Genomic DNA, 21,881 nt, shown 5'->3' on the forward strand with positions numbered 1-21,881 from the left:
TAAAAATGAAGTCTGACGAAGCAAACACCACTGTCTACAACATCATTCATTCTTTCATCTAGATGACAGTTAGGCCTTGCTAAGAACTGTGGGGCAAGCTGGAAAGTATTAGATATAGTTCCTGCCCTGTGTGTCTATTTTATTAAGGGGAGAAAAGAACTAAATTATTAACTATAATCAAAATTTGAAATAATGTGTCACAAAAGTGGTAAAACTATAGAGGGAAAAGATAATTTATCTTTGTTGTTTTCTTAGGCGCCGTCGAGTCAGTTCCGACTCATAGCAACCCTATGAACAACAGAACGAAACACTGCCCAGTCCTGTGCCATCCTTACAATGGTTGTTATGCTTGAGCCCATTCTTACAGTCCACTTCATTGAGGGTCTCCCTTTTTACCGCCGACCCTGTACTTTACCAGGCATTATGTCCTTGTCCAGGGACTGATCCCTCCTGACAACCTGTCCAAAATATGTAAGACACAGTCTCGCCATCCTGGTTGTGCTCCTTCCAAGACAGATTTTTTCATTCTTTTGGCATTCCATGGTATACTCAATATACTTCACCAACACACCAATTCAAAGGCGTCAGTTCTTCGTTCTTCCTTATTTGTTGTCCAGCTTTCACATGCATACGAAGCTATTGAAAATAACATGCCTTGGGTCAGGGGCACCTTAGTCTTCAAGGTGACATCTTTGCTCCTCAACACTTTAAAGAGGTCCTTTGCAGCAGATTTGCCCAATGCAATGCGTCCTTTGATTTCTTGACTGCTGCTTCCGTGGGTGTTGATTGTGGATCCAAGTACAATGAAATCCTTAACAATTTCAATCTTTTTTCCATTTATCATGATGTTGCTTATTGGTCCAGTTGTGAGGATTTTTGTTTTCTTTATGTTGAGGTGTAATCCATACTGAAGGCCGTGTCTTTGATCTTCATTAATAAGTGCTTCAAGTCCTCTTCACTTTCAGCAAGCACGGTTGTATCATCTGCATAATGCAGGTTGTTAATGAGTCTTCCTCCAATCCTGATGCCCCGTTCTCCTTCACAGAGTCCAGCTTCTTGGCTTATTTGCTTAGCATACAGATTGAATAGGTATGGTGAAAGGATACAACCCTGACACACACCTTTTCTGACTGTAAACCAATCAGTATCCCCTTGTCCTGTCCGAACAACTGCCTCTTGATCTATGTAAAGGTTCCTCGTGAGCACAGTTAAGTGTTCTGGAATTCCCATTCTTTCCAGTCTTGTCCATAATTTGTTATGATCCACACAGTTGAATGCCTTTGCGTAGTCGATAAAACACAGGTAAACATCCTTCTGGTATTCTCTGCTTTCAGCCAGGGTCCATCTGACATCAACAATGATATCCCTGGTTCTGCACCCTCTTCTGAATCCGGCCTGAATTTCTGGCAGTTCCCTGCCAATATACTGCTGCAGCCGCTTTTGAATTAGCCTCAGCAAAATTTTGCTTGTTTGTGATATTAATGATATTGTTCTATCATTTCTGCATTCAGTTGGATCACCTTTCTTGGGAATAGGCATAAATATGGATCTCTTCCAGTCAGTTGGCCAGGAAGCTGGCTTCCGTATTTCTTGGCATAGACAAGTGAGCACTTCCAGCGCTGCATCTGTTTGTTGAAACATCTCAATTGATATTTTGTCAATTCCTGGAGCCTTGTTTTTCGCCCATTCCTTCAGAGCAGCTTGGACTTCTTCCTTCAGTACCATTGGTTCCTGATCATATGCTACCTCTTGAAATGGCTGAAGGTTGATTAATCTTTCTGGTGTAATGACTGTGTGTATTTTTCCACCTTCTTTTGATGTTTCCTGCTTCATTTAATATTTTCCCCATAGAATCCTTCACTACTGCAACTCAAGCCTTGAATTTTTCTTCAGTTCTTTCAGCTTGAGAAACACCGAGCATGTTCTTCCTTTTTGGTTTTCTATCTCCAGCTCTTTGCACATGTCATTATAATACTTTACTTTGTCTTATTGAGCCACCCTTTTAAATCTTCTCTTCAACTCTTTTACTTAGTCATTTCTTCCTTTTGCTTTGGCTGTTCAACATTCGAGAGCAAGTTTCAGAGTCTCTTTTGACATCCATTTTTGTCTTGTCTTTCTTTCCAGTCTTTTCAATGACCACTTGCTTTCTTCAGGTATGATATCCTTGATGTCATTACATAATTTGTTTGGTGTTCGGTCATTAGTGTTCAAGGTGTCAAATCTATTCTTGAGATGGTCTCTAAATTCAGGTGAGATATACTCAAGATTGTATTTTGGCTCTTGTGGACTTGCACTGATTTTTTTCAGTTTCACCCTGAACTTGCATATGAGCAATTGATGGTCTATTCCACAGTCGGCTCCTGGCCTTTTTCCGACTGATGATATTGAACTTTTCCATTGCCTCCTTCCACAGATGTAGTGGACTTGATTCCTGAGTATTCCATCTGGCGAGATCCATGTGTATAGTCACCCTTTATGTTGGTGAGATAAGTTATTTGCAATGAAGAAGTCATTGGTCTTGTGAAATTCTATCATTCAATCTCCAGCATTGTTTCTATCACCAAGGCCATATTTTCCAACTATCAATCCTTCTTTGTTTCCAACTTTTGCAGTCCATTCACCAGTACTTATCAATACATCCTGATTGCATATTCGATCAATTTCAGACTGCAGAAGCTGATAAAAATCTTCTTTTTCTTCATCTTTGGCCTTAGTGGTTGGTTCACAAATTTGAATAGTCGTATTAACTGGTCTTCTTTGTAGGTGTATGGATATTATCCTATCACTGACAGCGTTTTGCTTCAGGATAGATCTTGAAATGTTCTTTTTGACCATGAATGCAACACCATTCCTCTTCAAGCTATCATTCCTGGCATAGTAGACCATATGATTGCCCAACTCAGAATGACCAATTCCAGTTCATTTCAGCTCACTAATGCCAAGGATATCGATGTTTATGTGTTCCATTTCATTTTTGACGATTTCCCATTTTCCTAGATTCATACTTCGTACATTCCAGGTTCTGACTATTAATGGATGTTTGCAGCTGTTTCTTCTCATTTTGAGTCATGCCACATCAGCAAATGAAGGTCTCAAAAGCTTTACTCCATCCACATCATTAAGGTCTACTCTACTTTGAGGAGGCAGCTCTTCTCCAGTCTTTTGAGTGCCTTCCAACCTGGGGAGCTCATCTTCCAGCACTATATCAGACAATGTTCTGCAGCTGTTCATAAGGTTTTCACTGGCTAATACTTTTCAGAAGCAGACTGCTGGGTCCTTCTTCCTAGTCTATCTTAGTCTGGAAGCTCAGCTGAAACCTGTCTTCCATGGATGACCCTGCTGATATCTGAATACCAATGGCATAGATTCCAGCATCACAGCAAAACGCAAGCCCTCACAGTACGATAAACTGACAGACACGACTTCTTCATTCCAAATACCTTCTTTCACCAACATAAACGGCAACTATATACATGCGACTCACCTGATGGAACACACAGGAATCAAATTCACTACATCTGTGGAAAGAGATGATGGAAAAGCTCAAAATCATCAGTCAGAACAAGGCCAGGGGCTGGCTGTGGAACAGACCATCAATTGCTCATATGCAATTTCAAGCTGAAACTGAAGAAAATCATAGCAAGTCCACAAGAGCCAAAATATGACCTTGAGTATATCTCACCTGAATTTAGAGACCATCTTAAGAACAGATTTGACTCCTTGAACACTAGTGACCAAAGACCAGACGAGTTGTGGAATGACATCAAGGACATCCTACATGAAGAAAGCAAGAGGTCATTGAATAGACAGGAAAGAAAGAAAAGACCAAGACAGATGACAGAGGAGACTCTGAAACTTGCTCTCGAACATCGAGAACCTAAAGCAAAGGGAAGAAATGATGAAGTAAAAGAACTGAACAGAAGATTTCAAAGGGTGGCACCAGAAGACAAAGTAAAGTATTATAATGACATGTGCAAAGAACTGGAGATAGAAAACCAAAAGGGAAGAACATGCTCGGTGTTTCTCACCTGAAAGAACTGAAGAAAAATTCAAGCCTCAAGTTGCAATAGTGAAGGATTCTATGGGGAAAATATTAAACAATGCAGGAAGCATCAAAAGAAGATGGGGGGGGGGAATACACAGTGTCATTATACCAAAAAGAATTAGTCGATGTTCAACCATTTCAAGAGGTAGCATATGGTCAGGAACCAATGGTACTGAAGGAAGAAGTCCAAGCTGCTCTGAAGGCATGGGTGAAAAACAAGGCTCCAGGAATTGACAGAGTATCAGTTGAGATGTTTCAACAAATGGATGTAACTCTGGAGGTGCTCACTCCTCTATGCCAAGAAATATGGAAGAGAGCTTCCTGGCCAACTGACTGGAAGAGATCCATATTTATGCCTATTCCCAAGAAAAGTGATCCAACCGAATGTGGAAATGATAGAACAATATCATTAATATCACACACAAGCAAAATTTTGCTGAAGATCATTAAAAGATGGCTGCAGCAGTATATCGACAGGGAACTGCCAGAAATTCAGGCTGGATTCAGAAGAGGACGTGGAACCAGTGATATCATTGTGGATGTCAGATGGATCCTGGCTGAAAGCAGAGAATACCAGAAGGATGTTTACCTGTGTTTTATTGACTATGCAAAGGCATTCAATGGTGTGGATCATAACAAATTATGGATAACATTGCAAAGAACGGGAATCCCAGAACACTTAACTGTGCTCATGAGGAACCTTTACATAGATCAAGAGGCAATTGTTTGGACAGAATAAGGGGATACTGATTGGTTTAAAGTCAGGAAAGTTGTGCGCCAGTGTTGTATTCTTTCACCATACCTATTCAATCTGTATGCTGAGCAAATAACCTTAAAAGCTGGACTATATGAAGAAAAACAGGGACATCAGGATTGGAGGAAGACTCATTAACAACCTGCATTATGCAGATGACACAACCTTGCTTGCTGAAAGTGAAGAGGACTTGAAGCACTTACTAAAGAAGATCAAAGACCACAGCCTTCAGTATAGATTGCACCTCAATATAAAGAAAACAAAAATCCTCACAACTGGACCAGTGAGCAAAATCTTGATAAATGGAGAAAAGATTGAAGTTGTCAAGGATTTTATTTTAGTTGGAATCACAATCAACAGCCACAGAAGCGGCAGTCAAGAAATCGAAGGACACATTGCATTGGGCAAGTCTGCTGCAAAGGACCTCTTTAAAGTGTTGAAAAGCGAAGGTGTTACCTTGAAGACAGGTGCACCTGACCCAAGCCACGTTATTTTCAATTGCATCATATGCATGTGAAAGCTGGACAATGAGTAAGGAAGACGGAAGAAGAATTGACTCCTTCGAACTGTGGTGTTGGGAAAGAACATTGAATATACCATGGACTGCCAAAACAATGAACAATTCTGTTTTGGAAGAAGTACGACTGGAATTGTCCTTAGAAGCAAGGATGGCAAGACTACGCCTTACATACTTTGGACATGTGGTCAGGAGGGATCAGTACCTGAAGAAGGACATCATGCTTGCAAAATGCAGGGTCAGCGGAAAAGAGGAAGACCCTCAGTGAGGTGGACTGACAGTGGCTGCAACAATGAGCTCAAGTATAACAACAATTGTAAGGATGGCGTAGGACCGGGCAGTGTTTCGTTCTGTTGTGCATAGGGTCACTATGAGTTGGAATCGACTCAACGGCACCTAACAACAACAACAACATTAGTAATTTTAGCACTAGCAGCACTAGTACAAGTATTTGCACCCATTAAACTTAAATGTTCAATGGAAGAAGTCTCTTCCGATCCATTACATTTTAAAAGGAAGTTAATTTTGGAATTGCCTTTAGGAACTCACAAGTCCATTTCTTCTTATCTTCTGTGAGCTTTCGTTTTTGCACTCCACTTAGTTGTTGCCATTTCATTTTACCTGGATTTAAAATTATGTCATTTTTTAAATTTGATTCTACCAAAGCAAATAATTTGAATAATTAAAAATAAATAAAATTTATAAAGGAAGTAAAATTTATAAAATAAAATTTACGTTTTAATTTGGACATTAACACAAAAATTTATACTTGAAAGATAGTAATTTTCTGAAGAACATGTGATCTTGTTCTTTAGATTTGATATAGTCAAAAGAAATAGTACAAGGCACTCGGGAAGAATTTCATTTGTTTGGCCTCCAATGTTTGTTGGCAGGCCCTCTGCAAATATCCACGAGGGTTTTTAACCTTGAAAGAATACTTAAAAACTTGCGCACTTAGTTTCCATCCTTTGATGCTGTGTCTTCACAGTTCAGTGGGCTACTGCTGATATCCAACAGGGATGAGAGGGATCGCAAAGACCGTGATACAAATATAAGTTTATGCTCAATACGAAGATGCATTTCGGTTCACTTTGCATAGGACAGGACCAGTTATGTCACGAGTCATGTGTTTATAGTGCCACTGGTGCGTTCTTATGTGGTCAAAGAAAGAAAACTGAATGTGAGGTTACACATGATCAGTCCAAAATGAAAGGGGAAATATGATTGTTTTCAAATACAATATTTATGAAATGGACATTTTATTTCTTTGTGGAATTATTCAACTCTCGTATTTGGAGATATACACATAATTGATGTAACAATAACACCACTTCTCGATGCGCAAGTTTGTCTTGCGAGACATAACAATATCAATCAATTTCTTAAAAGAAAGTCTGTCCAAAGGGAAATGGAAAATAAAATACATTTATATAATTTTTATTATCTAAATATTCATTTAATTTATTTCCTCGAGAAATTGTTCAATTTCCTTACACAGAGAGACATAAATATTCTGGTAGAATATAGATGTAGTGTTCTGTTAAATGCCCTTTGTTGCTTTCTTGGAAGACGAATTTAGAAACACTCATTGTTGCAAAACAGAAACATACTTTGCACGATAAACAAATATTGAATTTTGTACCCTTTTAATGTGGCTAATACCTCCTTTATTAGCGCATATAGAATAATATCAAGCACTATGTCCTGCACAACAGACAATAAAAAAACAAAATTCACTGGATACAGAAATTAAAACTTTTCTCATTAGATAAATATCAATATTTCCAGTATATTTTGGACATTTACTATGTTAATATTATATTTATTACCCATGTAACTATTATATCAAATGTATGCTAGATGGCACCTGTGTGTATGCCAAACATTTTAAAATTAAGGTTATAAATGTTATTGTTTACAAAACTTAGGACATAACTCTGTGCGTAAATGCTGTACAGTTAAAAAATAACTATCGAATTCATTGCAATGGTCAACTTATTTGCCTCAGTTTTGCACATCATCTGGGACTGGAATTCCCATTGATTGTTTACTAGGATGTATGCAAGAGCATACCCTTGTATTTGTATCATCGCAAAGAGCATTGCTGGCCTTACTGGCTGGAGTTTTTGCATCAGCAAATGTGGATGCACATGACGGTACATCCTCAAAATGGGTCAGAGACCTGTTACCTATTATCTCTCCTTACCCAGTAACAGTTCATGTTGGATCCATTTGCATACGGGGTAAATGCAGCAAGAATTAGGCTTGACAATCCACCGTTGTTTCTTATTTATTAGAAAGAAATAGTATACTCCCAAGAGACCCACTGACATAAGAATTTTCAGTTACGTGGGAGGGGACCATAGGAGACAGATGTCAACGAAAATGTTGAAGTGGCAGGGGCCTTAAACAACCTTGTTCATGGGCACCCTTGTGACCCTGCCTGAACTTTATTTCCAGCTTGCATATTCTCACACATTAGAACTATTATCAATTTCATTCAATGCCCTGCTACTTCCCCTTCCGGAAACCCTGGTGGCGTAGTGGTTAAGTGCTAACCAAAGGGTCCGTAGTTTGAATCCGCCAGGTGCTCCATGGGGCAGTTCTATTCTGGCCTGAAGGGTTGCTATGAGTTGGAATTGACTCAACGGCACTGGGTTTGGTTTTGGTTTTTGGTTACTTCCCTTCCACTGTGGCACTTGCTTTTCCTTGTGTCCTGTCTTCTTGGGATCTATGGGTCTTTGCTTCAGACAATCAATTTCCCTGCTTTGTTGATGCCTTAAGCACATACTTACCTTACTTATTGGATAATCTGTCCTTGCTCTCCTGGATCTCCTGTCTGGATTCCTCATTCTCCTAGTTTGGCTTGTCTTCCCACCACTGGAATGCCCTCATGGTGCTATCTTACTCAACTTCAATGTATTTCCGCTACAGCCATCAGTCTCCTTCATTAGATTATAAGGTACTCGAGGGCAGGGTCCAAGTCTCCTTTATCTTTGCATCTCCCCCTCATTACTATATTACTATCTTTACATATCACTAGGCAAAACATGTGCATGTTAAGTTGAATATAATGGTTCAATGTTAATAAATACATCAGGAAGTGGGTCTCCTGGTCTTAAAGCCTTGCAAAGTCTTCCTTCTTCCCTTTGGACTGAAATAAGTCAATTATCTTGTAAGTCTCCATCATTAAGGAGTTTATAACTAGTAAGGGAGATTAGAAGCCTTAACTTCAGCAAATATTCAACAAAATATTCATTTAGTGTTTTTTTTTTAGTACCAGGATAGTAATAGTGATAAATTAAACAGTTGTGGTCACTGCCCTTATAATGACTTTAGTCTAGCAAGAAAAATGGTCAATAAATGAACAAATATATCTACAGTGAGACATTGTATCAAGTGCTATGAAGAAAGTGAACAGTGATTCAGGATAAAATACAAGCTTCAGAGAAAATGCGGGTTGAAAAGTCATTTGTGTTGTTGAGCTTGATTGACGACACACGGTATGATACTCATCATGGAACCACATGGAAAACCACTGCTAGGCAAAGCAAGCTCCCCATGATATTTGCCCTGAGCAATAATGAGAGATGACTTGTACAAGATCCCATCCACCTAAGTCTTAGCTCTTCTAAGATCAGAGGATCTCAGGTGAAGTCCTTCCTGGTTCATAAGGGATTTTGTTAAGCAATGATGCACACCAGCTACATCGAATTTGAAGCTGCAGTGTTTCAGGCAGGACTTAGATTTTGTTTTTCCCCCAAATTTATAAAAGTTCAAACCTTTGCTCAGATTGTAACATCTTCATAATACCCTTCTATTTTAGGCTGCCCTGGAGTGGTGGGCAGGGCATTATGGGGGCAGGAAGAGTCAGCTTTCTGTTTCTGTGTGGGAATTTCACTGGATGATCTTAATTTCCTCCTGTAACCTGGGAGTGCTCTGGTATGGAGCATGTGGTTGTGGTCAGCTGCCTTTGAGCTGACCCCTGATTCATGGTGACACCACGTGTGACAGAGTAGAATTGCTCCATAGGGTTTTCTTGGCTGTAATCTTAAAGGAAGCAGATCACCAGGCATTTTCTTCCTTGGAGCCACTGGGTGAGTTTGAACTGCCAACCTTTAGATCCTTAACTTAATTACATCTATGAAAACCCTTTTCCCAAATAAGGTAACATTCACAGGCTTCCTGGGTTAGGATGTGAAAATATCTTTTTTGGGGTTACTGGTCAACTCGCTAAACTACCCAGAAAATAAGAGAAAGGAAATTAATATCTATGCTCATTTTATACAATGTTTCAGCTATAAATAAATTTACAAATAAAGCAGAATGTTAACAGCAATACTAGCATGCCATCTGAGATGAAAAGACGTTATCCAGGGGGAAAATATTCAGGCCAAATCAGTGATAGGGGTTTGAGACCTCTAGTGAGTGATTTTCCCCCATGAGCCAGTCTTTGAACTGTAAAGTTCAATTCCCTTTGAGTATTCTATTTTAAGTTCCCTTCAACAGCAGAGCAGAGCAGAGAAAAATTCTGTGGCCAGAATTCGAAGAAGCTACTAGTATAGGTGTTGTGTAGCTTTAAGAAAAAAAAAAATAATAAAAAAATCTGAGGCCTAGAAAGAAATGCCTTTGGTTGCCTGGTAACCAGAAAATTACAAGGTAGTTCTCTTAAGGTAGAAGTCTGGGTGAGCTCAGAAATGGAGTAACATACGCCTGCAAAAATCAGGTCTTTAACAAATTATAGTATCTCAGGATTGGTCATTTTATGGGACCACAAGAATCAGTGATGAGTTTTCTCTAAGAAGTTTTCCAATCCATGTTTGGATATCTGGCCCCTCCTCTTCCTTCAGGCAGCATTAGTGGTTAGAAGCTTCTGCTAAGGAGGGGGACGTGATGGATCTCACGTCCATTTAATAATGGACAAACTGGTCCTCACTCTCTTTTATATAGGACCAAAATACTTTCAGCAACTTAGCTTCTTTCCTCAAAGATACTGAAACTCACCCTCCGCCACTCATATCTGAGAGTCACTGTTTGAAAGAGGGACTAAATGTCTGGTCTTTACCTTGCCCATGGTTAGCATGTACAGTTCAGCAGCAGCTGTGTAGCAAGCCAAGAAAAAACGGAGGCTGAGAATTAGATGGAAAACTGGGGAAATTAGCGGCACCCCCCTCTTCCCTCCTTGGGAATGTTTGCAACAAACTATTACATCATCCTCCTATGGAATGGGACAGGGGATATACTTTCCAAGGGATGCAGTGAGGGAATCAGAATATGAGGCAGAGTTTCAGTTCTTCCAGGGATTCCACTGGAAATAAGGCAAGGATAACGGGAAAAAGGAGCAGCTCTTGGAAATAGGAGCTAACAAGAGTAACAGAGGAAGGGGCCCCCAGAGAGCAGCAGCCAGACAAAAACCAGTATCTGAGGGGTGGTTGGGACTTGGGAGCAGGCATTTCTAATAAGTAGCAGTTTTTTTCTTGAGGAAGCCAGTGACATCAACCAGAGAGGTACATCTAATTTAATGTCCGGTCCCTGAAGTAAAAGAAAGAAGTGCCAGAAGTGTGGTGAGATGGATGGAGATCAGGGAAACTCAAACCCAGAGGGGGCTGGAAGCAAATCAGGAGCCAGGAGAAATGCATGGTGTGACTCAGCCTGGCACACCTGGAGTAGGCCTGCCCAGCAGTCACTCACCTGCGGTTCCCTGGCCACAGGGGGCAGAAGCTCAGAGAGACCAGCCCCTCTGGTGTCTACGCCACTGACCACCAGACATGGCCCTCCTTAGCCTGGCTTACCTAGGATGAACAGCTGGGCAGGGCCCCGTAACAATCTCCTCAGTAGGGTTCCTAGTCTCCAAAGGGGAAGTGAAGAATGGTGGTTCACAAAGCGAAAACGAATTAAGGAAACAGCTCAGGACTCTGTCTTCAGGTAAAAGTAAATTTGGGGATTTAAATTTTTAATGCAGTTTTGCTTTTTCATACACTGAAATCTGATGAACTACTTTTCAAATTTTTATTGGCTTTTGAGAATACTGAAAGGGCCTATTTTAATTACTTCTCCAAGCCTCCTGCTATTTATTTCTCCTGCTATTCCAATTAATTGTTTTTAAATATCCTGATAACTAAACAACAACAACAAAAAACGACAAACTCTTTACCATTAAGCCAATTCTGACTGTGGTAACCCCATGTTTTACAGAGTAGAAATGCTCCATAGAGTTTTCTTGGTTGTAATCAGGGGCAAATTATCCAATAGGCAAGGTAAGCACAGAGTGTATCTTGCTTATCGGATCATCTGTAATAAAAAATTTCACATGGGTTTAATCTGCTGAAACCCATGTGAAATTGTTTACTACCAGTTAGTAAGTAAGCACAGGTAATCGCATGCTTACCTTTCTTCCTGGGTCATCTGCCTCTCTCAGGGATTGTACATTTGGAAAGAGGCTTTGATTCTGTAGGAAGGTGTTCTGGGGTTGGGAGAGAGACAGATGCCAGCCATATGTAGAAGCAGAATCTTTGATGTGGTGAAAAAATGTGAAATTGTTCACCACAGGTGATCTGGTAAAAAAAGTAAGCACGGTGCTTACCACGCCTATTGGATAATCTCCTGGCTGTAATCTTCAGGGAAGCAGATCGCCAGGCCTTTGTTAAGCAACACCGTTGAGTGGGTTAGAGCCACCAACCTTTAGGTTAGTAGTTGAGTGCAAACAGTTTGTGCCACCCAGGGACCTCCTTAATAACTAGTCATAGAGATATGAACAAGTGCAGTAGAGAAGGAACAACGAACAGTCTAGGAGAATCCCCACCTCAGGAGGGCAGGGTTGGAGCCAGGAAGGAGGCTTATTTCTTTCATAGGGGGAGCACTCTGTGGTTGCAGCCCTGGGGTGTGGAATAGAACATTTTGGCCTCAGACACGTGACTCATACTCATATTCTAGTGTTCTACTTATTAACTGAGAATTACTTAACCTTTCTGAGCTCAATCTCCCCATCTGATATTCGAGTTACGACTACCCACATCATAAGATTCTTGGGAGGATTATGAATAATATACATGAAATTTCCTCCATAGTTCCAGGAACAGAGGAAGTACTCAGAACCTGGTAGATATTGTCATCATCAAATCGTGCTGGAATAGACATCCATTGTTGCTGACAGAGTACAGACTCAGAGGTACCTGGAACCTCTGAAGATAGAAGAAGGTAAGCCTCCGCAGATATGCTGATTAATTTCTCAGTAGCTTTGAAATGGAGAAGATCTTACTGCCCTGGATGAGCTTATATTACTCATTCACTTTGGAGGTATGAGGCATTCCGACCAAAGATGTTGGTTAATACTCCAAATGAAATGCCATTTTGCCCTTAAAGAGGCTCAACATTTTCTAAAATCATTTTCCTTTCCCGGTCCTCCCCAAGATTTCTGTTGGTTGTGGCATCTTGACTTGTTGACAGGTTATATTAGGCTCCAAGACAGAGATCACTGATTTCTGTAGGGCTCTATTTGGATGTTGTTATAGATTGAATTGTGTACCCCCAAAAATGTGTGTCAACTTAGCTAAGCCATGATTCCCAGTATTGTATGGTTATCCTCCATTTTGTGATCTGATGTGATTATCCTATGTGTTGCAAATCCTAACTTCTATGATGTTAATGACACAGAACCCTGGTGGCATAGTGGTAAAGAGCTCAGCTGATACCCAGATGTTGGTGGTTCAAATCCATCAGCCACTCCTTAGAAACCCTATGGGGCAGTTCTACTCTGTCCTATACGGTTGCTGTGAGCCAGAACTGACTAAACAGTACCTAACAACTTTACAACATGATGTTAATGAGGCAGAATTAGAGGCAGTTATGTTAATGAGGATTAACATAAACCTACCTACAGGATTAGATTGTATCTTGAGTCATTCTCTTTTGAGATATAAAATAGAAACTCATGCAGAGAGGGACCTCCTATCACCAAGAAAGAAGAGCCGGGAGCAAGCACATCCTTTGGACCCGGGGTCCCTGCACTGACAAGATCCTAGACCAGGGGAAGACTGATGACAAAGACCTTACCCCAGAGCGGACAGAAAGAGAAAGCATTCTAAAGGAGATGGTGCCCAAATTCGGACTTCTAGCCTCCTAAACTGTGAGAGAATAAATCTCTGTTAAAGCCATCAACTTGTGGGATTTCTGTTATATCAGGACTAGATAACTAAGACAGTTGTGAAGGGTAGACATGATTTGAACAGGAGAATATTTATAGAATTTCTGGAGGAATTTTTATTCATTGTTGGCTTAGTGCACTGTGGACTATGAAACATATGGTGTATGTTTCAAAGGGCAATGAGTCAAGTAAGGACAGTATTTTACCCACACCCCCATGTCTTGCTCATTTCAGAATTTTGCTCTTTTTCAGAACAGTGAGTGAAGGTTGTTGGCTGATTGAAATCATCTGGATAAAATATTTTTAAAAACTACTTGATTCAATAGATTAAATTAGAAAGCAGGAATAGACTTTTGACTTTAAGTAAATTTAGTATCTGTCAATAGAAAGCAATTTGGCACTGTTAATCTACATCCACAAATACTTTCATGTCATAGGATCCACTCTTTCCTTGGATACCATGTTATGGTAAAAATCCAAATATGGAAAAAGCTTAATTCACATTTTTTTTTTTTAACCATAGTTATTTATAACACTAAGTTAGAAACATCCCACTACTGATACTTGGTTAAATAACTTTGGAGACATACCCTTGATGGATATTGTGCAGTCATTTAAAATTACAGATGCATCAAGACAAAGTACTTTGATATATTACTAGTGAAAAACGTGGATTGAAAATTAAGGTACAATGTGATTATAACTCTCAATACTGTAGATGAATAAAAAGGTACTAGTAGAAAACACACTAAAACATTTAAAAGAGTAGAAAAATTCTTTTCATCTAATTTTTTTAGTTTCTTTAATTTAGTTGTCTTTTTTGTAATAATTTTTAAAAAAGAAACATTGAGAAAAGAACAAGAAATAAAACCCCAGTAAGTACTATGAAGAGAAGATGGCAATGAAGAAAATGAATGAGTAAAGGGATAGTTTGGTCTAAGAAATGATCATAGTAGTGAGGAATGGAGGCAACGCCATTCGTGATGCTCTTGATGAAACACACTCAGAGTCACTCATGTGAAATTAAAATGTGAAAAATAGCCTTTTTTTAAATGATACCCTATTCTTGCTTTATTATGTTATTGTGCTTCACTGGGGTATATGGAGGTGAGGAAATTACTAAACCAACCAGTTGCCATTGAGTCGAGTCTGATTCGTGGTGACACCATGTGTGTCAGAGGAGAGCTGTGCTCCACGGAGTTTTCAATGGCTGAGTTTTCGGAAGCAGATCATCAGACCTTTCTCCCGAGGCACCTCTGGGTAGACTCAAACCTCTAACCTTCTAGTTAGTGTGTTTATCCCTTGCACGACCCAGGGACTTCGAGGGAGTGACCAACTTGCTGAATACCAAGTTTTGTCTCTTTGAAGCCCTCCTCCCTTACCCGTTATCTTACACATTGTTGCTCTGTCTTTTGGGGCTGGGTGGATTAAAGAGACCAGGTCATGCAGTAAGCGTTGCAAAAAGGCTGTTGTGACACTGGGCACTGAGGAGCATGATCCCACAGATTTTACGTTCCTTGAGAACGAAGCACAGCCCCAGGGCAATGAGATACTTCTCAAACAGAAGATTTGCGGTAAGGAGATGGGGGGCGTATTTGAGGATCATAATTCACAACAGATCGTAATACCTGAAGACCTACAGAGCTGTGCAAAGTTCTCTTTGGGAATGAAAAGAACTCCCAGGCAGCTCCTTATTTTGGAGAAACAGGTGGTATAATATTGTGCTAAGGCGCCCTATGGAGCAGCGTGGTGCTTACCGTGTGAAAACACAAAGCTTCTGAGTTTCTTCCTCATGGGGCCTAGACCTCAGCTTTCACTTCCCTCATGGGTAAGCAGAAGCAGTATCATCACCATATCATAAAGTCAGGAACAATTTTTAACTCCTCAAGTGACTAGAGAAATCAGAGCTAAAACCCAGATTGCTGTTGTCGGGTTAAAGTCGATTTTTTTTTTTTTTTTTTAATTTGTGAGTCTACAGATCTAATTTTACTTGAAACCACATCCCAGCCCAGTCCAGTGCCCTTGAGAAACCACCTAGGCAAGCATTTTTTACAATTGTAGTTTGAAGACCCAGGAGATTCTTTTCCAATTTCAGAAATAAGAGTACAAAAGAAGATGACTGTGAGAGAGTGCAAAGATGAAAAAAAAAAAAAAATCTTTTATATGTTATTTAGGCATATATTTCTCCCAAATAGATTTCTTTAAGTTGATGTTTCTTTATTATTATTATTATTGTGGTAAAAATACATCTAACATAACATTTGCCACTTGAACATTTTTCTGCATGTACAACATGGTAATGTTTCTTTTTTGTTGTTTCCGTACTGCTCCTGATAAAACTTCAGACAGATTTTTTAAGCCACCCTGAGGTGGTCCTTAATGTGGGAGCTGTCATTCCAGAATCTTTTCCCAATGTATTTTGGATAAACTGCGTCTCAATTTTCCCAGAGTGATTAAAAGTGACTGCTTCTATTTGTTTTCAACTAACATAACAGAATGTAATTTGTTCTAAGAATATCTCACAGGCAGGGAAGCTGTTTGTCCGCCAACAAATGTCCTCACTGTCTGCCTCTTTTAGCCTCTTCGTGGCATAGTGGTTAAGAGCTACGGCTGCTAACCAAAGGGTCGACATTTCAAATCCACCAGGTGTTCCTTGGAAACCCTAAGGGGCAGTTCTACCCTGTCCTATAGGGTCACTATGAGTCTGAATTGACTTGACAGCAATGGGTTTACCTGTCTTAGTCTCCTAGAGCTGCTATAATAAAATATTACACAACGGGTGGGATTAAAGAACAGATACTTTCTCACAGTTCTGAGGCTAAAAGTCCAAGTCAGGGTCTTGGCCGTGTCGATTCCTCCTGTGGGCCTCTCTCCTTGCTTCTGGTGGTTCTCAGCAAGCCTTGCATTCCTTTGCTGCTTACAGATGCAACTTGCCTCCCTGGTCACATGGTTCTTCTCTTGCCCTGTGTGCCCTTCCCTTTCAAGGCACCTCAGAAGGAATTAGGACTAGGACTCACCCTTCTTTGACGCAGCTGAAAAGAAAAGAAAACTCCTGTTTCCCTAAACAAGGTCACATTCACAGGTAGAGGGGTTAGGACTTCGGCATTTCTTTTGAGGAGACAAAGTCCAATCTGTTACGGGTTGGCTCTCTGTCTTGGTTCCTAATTGCTGTGCCCAAAGAACAGTGAGTGCATGGGGTAGGCTTAAAGTGGCTCTGCCACTTGAAAACAAATCAAAACATTGCCATCAAGTTGATTCTGACTCATGGCGACCCCATGTGTTACAGAGTAGAACTACTCCATAGAGTTCTCTTGGCTGTAATCTTTTATGGAAGCGGATCTCCAGGCCTTTCTTCCATGGCACTACTGGGTTGGTTCAAACTGCCAACCTTTAGGCTAGCAGCCAATAACAAACCATTTGCGCTACTTGGGGACCTTCTATGCCACTTCTAAGCTGTCTTTAAGCTTTGTGGGACTCCAGAGTCCCCTGTAGTAGTGTTGTATTGTTGGAATTGTTCTGGACTGGAACACAGAAACTGAGAGTTAGTTTTGACTGCGACAGAGCCCTGGCGGCACAATGGTTAAGCATTCAGCTACTAGCCAAAAGGTTAGCAGTTGGAAACCCTGTGGAGCAGTTCTACTCTGTCCTGTAGGGTCAACTATGTGTTAGAATTGACTCGATGGCAACAGATTTGTTTTTTTTATCAGTTTGTGTCAGTGACTTACTGTGCTGGCTTACAATGGTCCCCTGTTGGGGCTGCAGTTTCTTCCTCAGTCAAATGGGTGGATCAGATACAATAAACTCTAGGTTTCATTCTGGTTTTTTTTTTTTTTTTTTTTTGATTGTGGTAAAAATATATATAACACAACATTTTTCAGTTCAACATTTTTACATGTACAATTCAGTGAGATTGATGACATTCATCGTGTTGCAACCATCCCCCTTATCCATTGCCAAATTTTCCATCACCCTTACACAGATCCCCAATGCTTTCTAAACATCGACATCCCATGTCCTCACTCCTGCCCCTGGCAACCACTAATAAACGTTGGTCTCTATACATTTGCCTAGGTTCCATTCTAATGCTTAGTTATCCTGAATTTGTTTTCTGATCTCTGGCACAGGTGTTCCTCCTTACCCGGGAAGTCATAGTTCTAAAGGATCTTTCATTCTTGGGGCCAGGGATAGGTGTCGAGAATGACAAGGAAAAGAAGAAACGACAATGCTAAGCTCACACACCATAAAACTCTGCCTATTAAAGTTTACGAATCATTGCTTTTTAGTATATCCACAGAGTTGTAAACGCAATTCCTCTTTTTTGTATGTGGAGGAAGGAACAAAATATAAATCATTTATATTGATTTTGATTTCTGAGGTGTCTTCATTTTTTCTTGTTTTCTTTTTAAATTTTTCTACTTACTATTTTTTTTTCTTGATTGTATTCTGTTTTCTTTTTCTTTCCTGCCTTTGCTTGGGTTGATTAGGTTTACTGTGTTCCATTTTCTTCTCATATATTATTAACAATATATCCTGTTTCTATTAAGTTGATCATTCTTGAATTTCCACCAAGAGTTTAAACTCCTGTTTTTGTTTGTTTACAGTTAAAATGTACCTTTAATCCTCTCCCTATTCCTGCTGGCATAGTGGTTAAGAGCTATGGCTGCTAACCAAAAGGTCGGCAGTTGGAATTCACCAGGCGGTCCTTGGAAACCCTATGGGGCAGTTCTACTCTGTCTTATAGGGTTGCTATGAGTCAGAATCAACTCAACAGCGATGGTTTTTTTTTTATAAGGCAATAAACTTAGCCTACAATCTTTGCTTTTTCTTTCCTCTATTCCCAATGACTTAAGAATCACTCTCTCTTAAATGACTTTTGTTTTCCTAAAATGTCCAATGATCATTCTTTCTCTTTTTGTTATTGTATTTGATATGAAGATGTTATCATTTGCTCTTGGATGTACCTGAAGCATGCACCTTTCAGAATTTTCAAATCACTGGATATTGTAGTTTCGTGTGGTTCATTAACATTCTAGATTTACTTATGTTTCACTTACATTTTGGCTCACTTCTATATTTTTGTTATCCCATATATTCCCCTTTTAGGCCCCTTTTCCATTTTGCTGGAATATACATTAGGACTTCAGCAGTGTCTGAGAGAGATAAACTTTCCGAATGTTCATGTGTCAGAAAATGTCTTTACTCTACCTCCTGAATGTTAGTTTGGTTGAAACAATTCCAAATTTAAAATCATCTTTTGAAACCATTAAGATGTTTTTTCCAGCATCCAATATGCAGGAAGTTTGATGCCAATTTGTTCTAATTATTGCATAGGTTATCTGTTTTTGTTCTATCTCCCTCATGGGAACTTTTAGGTTGTTTGGTTTCATCCATTCAACATATTATTTACTGAGAAGCTACTATGTGCAAAGCATTATTCCAGGTGCAGGAACTCTACATACAAAGGTCCTGAGGTCTGTGCATGTCATGCACATTTGAGGACAAGCAAGGAGGCAACATGTTCGGTAGGAATATTAATCAATAAGAGGGATGAATAGGTTTAAGACTGGGGTGGTGGGGAGGAAGAAAAGGGATTAGCTTTGCATCTACTAAGTGTTGAGTGTTTATTAGTTATCCAGTGGGCATACGTGTTTGTTCTTTGTGATTTGAAATTCCATCCTTTGTGTCTAAATGCTGGTCTTTTCTATTAATTCCACTCAGCATTGGATGGGACCTTTCTAATGAAGATATATCTTATTTATGTGTAGAAAAAATTCTTTAATTATTTATTCGAGTATTGTGTTCTAGCTAATGTCTCTAATTTTTACCATATGATATTGGAACTTCTGGATTTGCCCTGATATTCCTTTTTTTTTTTTCAAATAGTCCATTCATTTGCTTTCTTTTGCTCCATCTGGGAGAAGCCTTCCGAACATTCTTTTAAGCTCACTAAATGTGTGGTTAAGTTTATCTGTTATTTGAATAAGAACTATAATTGATTCCCTTTCATATCATATGTTCTCTCTGAGGGGAACACTTACATTTAAAGTTATTTTTTCTCTTTTCCCTGTTAGGAAACTAACTAGTTTTTTAGTTCTTTTGCCTGAAACATTTGGTATCTCTCTTAAGTGACTTCTGTTTTCCTGAAATGTTCAGTGATCATTCCTTGTCTTTTTATCATTGTACTTGATATGAAAATATTATCACTTGCTGATGGATATATCTGAAACATGCACCTTTCAGAATTTTCAATCCTTTGTTTAATTTGGAGGTAAGTTCTCCTGGGTGGTATCAACTTGTACCAACCCTTATAATATCTAAACTTGGTCAATTGTTGTTGTTAGTTGCCATTGAATCAGCTAGAACTCATAGCTGCCTTATGTATTACAGAACAAAACGTTGCCCCATCCTCTACCGTCTTCATGATCATTGGTGTGTTTGAGTCCATCGTTGTGGCTACTGGGTCAATCCATCTCATTGAGGGTTTCCCTTGTTTTGGCTGAGGCTTTACTTTACCAAACATGATGTCCTTTTCTAGTGATTCACCTTTCCTGATGGTGTTTTCCAGACTCTTAAAATGATGTGATTTGTTTGATAAATGAAGTGAGAATTCCCAAAGTAGATTTTTGCTGCTCTTCTGTTTAGAAAGAGGGTGTCCTGGGCCCTGAGGTCTATACCTTATAAGGATGTGGGCTGCTTAGCACCATTTTATATGACTTTAAGGGCTGGTTTCTCATGCTGGCTCTGTCATGGATTACTTATCATCCGCCAGAGACTACTTCCACATCTCACTCACAACATCAGGGTAGTCCCAGGCTATGAGTAATGACCACAATGCCAGAGCTAGGTTGGACAAGGCATTGGAAAGGGACCTGGTGAGACATGAGAAAATAGTCACCAGCCAAGTATCAGGCAAACTCAGGAGCTTTCTTGTTGTGGGGGTGGAAGTCAGAGAAGAACAGTGATAAAATTATGCAAGCAGGATAAGTAATTCCTAGTGGCCCAGTCTGGGTGGGAGAACTGGATATAGAGCTACAATGCCCTGTGGGACTAGGTATAGTATGCCGTGCTAAGAATTTCATACAACTTCTGTAGATAATGGGAGGTCAGGGGAGCTTTTAAGAAGAAAAATCATGTATTATACAATTTGAACTTTGGTAGTGGTGCCTGAACTGTATATCAGGTGTCTAACAGAGAGAAGAAACAATTTGGAAGTTTGAAGGAGAACATTCCAGAAATGACAAGAAGTTCTATAAATCTGGAGCATAGGAACAGAGTGAAGAAAGGGGGCATCATGCTAGGAGGTAAGCCTTGAAATATAAGCTTCTCTCTCTCTCAGATTGCAAAGGGCTCATATGACATGATAGGTGTTGATACTTCCTTCTTTTCACAAAGGAAAACCAAAGAAAGGTTTTGAGTAGAAAACCAAGAGAATTGTTTAGTAAAGCCAAGACGGTCTTTCACCATTATTTTATCCTTTCAGTAAACAACTCATGTCTACATTAAAAAAAAAAAAAGTGCTAGCACTGAGGAAATTCAGTTAGAAACAAGCACACGAGTGACTAAAATAGAGAATAAAAAAAGAAATGAAGGAAGAATGGAAGAAAAGAAGGAGGAAGGAAGAAAAGGGATGACAGGCATCAGTGGAGTATTTTGAGAATGCAGCTGTGATAGTTAAGGTTGTGCGTCAACTTGACTGGGCCATGATTCTCAATAGTTGGGCAGCTATGATGTAGTTTGACAGCCATAGAGTGGTACAGTCACCTCCATGATATAATGATCTGATATAATGTGATCACCTCCATGATGGGATCTGCTGTGAGTAGGCAGTCAATTGAAAGGGCATTTTCTTGGAGGTATGGCCTGCATCCAATATAGTGGACTTTCTGTAAGGCCCCTTGGCTTTTACTCGCTCAAAGTTATGCAGCTGGCTCCTGTTCATCTGACCTCCGGTTCTTGGAACTTGAGCTAACAGCTTACCTGCCAGTCTTGGGATACATCAGTCTCTGAGGCCAGGATCTTGGGTTCACCAGCTCCTGCAGCTATGTGAGTCAGGAGAAGCCTCCAGCCTGACACAAGGATTTGGGACTTCCTAGCCTCTACAACTGCATGAGTGATTTCCTTGATATACAGCTTTCTCTCTCTCTCTCTCTCTATATATACCTAGAAATATAGTAAACCAAAAGCAATACCACATCCCTCGAGGGATTGCAGAGATTAGTGCCACCATCAAAGACTTGAAGGATGCAGGGGTGGCGATTCCCACCACATCTCAATTCAACTTGCCTATTTAGCCTGTGCAAAAAAATAGATAGATCTTGGAGAATGACAGTGAATTATCAAAAACTTAACCAGCTGGTGACTCCAATTGCAACTGCTGTTCCAGATGTAGTTTCATTGCTTAAGCAAATTAATTCATCTCCTG

The 21,881-nt window shown here is 39.8% G+C and overlaps 1 protein-coding gene across 24 annotated transcripts in view; it reads left to right on the forward strand.

Annotated features, from left to right (window-relative positions):
* The window catches only part of LOC100666908 (probable G-protein coupled receptor 141), a 73,634-nt gene that overhangs the window by 26,738 nt on the left and 25,015 nt on the right, over positions 1–21,881 (forward strand). For 15 of the 24 annotated variants that reach the window (XR_010322765.1, XR_010322766.1, XM_064290145.1 and 12 more), the window contains one exon: positions 12,384–12,513. The exons of 7 other annotated variants lie outside the window; for them this stretch is intronic. The gene's annotated coding sequence lies outside the window, so the exon portion shown is untranslated. Of the gene's footprint in view, positions 1–5; positions 9,414–12,383; positions 12,514–13,229; positions 20,974–21,881 lie in introns of those variants that run through there. 2 more of the 24 variants (XR_002784899.2, XM_023544285.2) reach the window with 2 other exon arrangements.

This window comes from Loxodonta africana, chromosome 8, assembly GCF_030014295.1.
Source record: "Loxodonta africana isolate mLoxAfr1 chromosome 8, mLoxAfr1.hap2, whole genome shotgun sequence".
Lineage (NCBI taxonomy): Eukaryota > Metazoa > Chordata > Mammalia > Proboscidea > Elephantidae > Loxodonta > Loxodonta africana.